Source organism: Chrysochloris asiatica, unplaced genomic scaffold (genome assembly GCF_000296735.1).
Source record: "Chrysochloris asiatica unplaced genomic scaffold, ChrAsi1.0 scaffold00020, whole genome shotgun sequence".
In the NCBI taxonomy this organism is placed as follows: Eukaryota; Metazoa; Chordata; class Mammalia; order Afrosoricida; family Chrysochloridae; genus Chrysochloris; species Chrysochloris asiatica.
In genome coordinates, this window is record NW_006408538.1 from 21409927 (window position 1) to 21411064 (window position 1138).

General features: G+C 38.8%; 1 protein-coding gene across 1 annotated transcript in view; it reads left to right on the forward strand.

Annotated features, from left to right (window-relative positions):
* Positions 1–1138, forward strand: part of LOC102834369 (chromosome unknown open reading frame, human C10orf11) — a 1226642-nt gene that overhangs the window by 394070 nt on the left and 831434 nt on the right. The window lies entirely within an intron of this gene.

Genomic DNA, 1138 nt, shown 5'->3' on the forward strand with positions numbered 1-1138 from the left:
TGTACAGGGTTTCTGAGGCTGTAAATCTTTATGGGAGCAGAAAGCAGAAATCTTTATGGGAGCAGAAATCTTTCTCTCACAGAACAGTGGTAGTTTCGAACTGCTGACCTTAAGGTTTGCATCCCTGTTTGTAACCACTATGCTACCAGAGCTCCTTAATACATATATACATATATGTATGTATATATGTGTGTATATATATATACATATATATGTGTGTGTGTGTGTGTGTGCATGTAGATGTGTATATATATTGGTACATATATCTAGTTGTTGTTAAGTGCTTAAAGTTCGTTCCGACCCATAGTGACCCTGTATAGAGTTTCTTAGAAGTGGCTGATGAGCTTGAACCACCGATCTTGCAGTTCAAATGGATTTGCAGTACAGCGCATTAACCCACAGCGCCACACCGGGACCCCATATATAAATGAGCGCAGTGGCACCAGATGATAAGTATTGGATTACTAACCATAAGGTCACTGGTTTGAACCCATGAGCAACTCTACACGAGAAAGATGAGGCTTTCTGCTCCCTAAAAGATTTAAAGCCTCGTAAAACCAGTACAGGGTCACTATGAGTTGGAACATGACTATGTGAACATGCACATAATATGGTGATGCTGCTGGTTTCTTTGTTCCGCATAATTTTCTGTGCTGAGTTCATTTTGTTTGTTGGTTTTCTTGTCATTTTCTTCATTGCTGTTGTTTTAATGTTTACTGAATCTTTATGATTTTCATGTTTTGTATTTTGATGGGAAGGTTTACTAATTTTCTCTGAGGTTGCCGGCAGTTTATTAAATCCTTCCCCAGTTTAAAACAGTCTGTTTTATCTTTCAATCTACCTGAAGCCCTCATCATCTGGAAGTTCTGTAACCACTTGACTTCTTCTTTTGCTTTGTTGTTGTCTTCATTATAAATTAATGTATGTGATTCCTTTTCTCAATCCTGTGGGTTTGCTTTATTTTGTATACTGGTCTATTAGTGAAAAAGAAGACCCCCAATAAGATGGATTGGCACTGTGGCACCAGCAATGGGCTCAAGGTTAACAATTGTGAAGATGGTGCAGGACCAGACAGGGCTTTGTTCTGTTGTACATTGTTGTTGTTGTTAGGTGCCATCAAGTTGGTACTGACTCATAG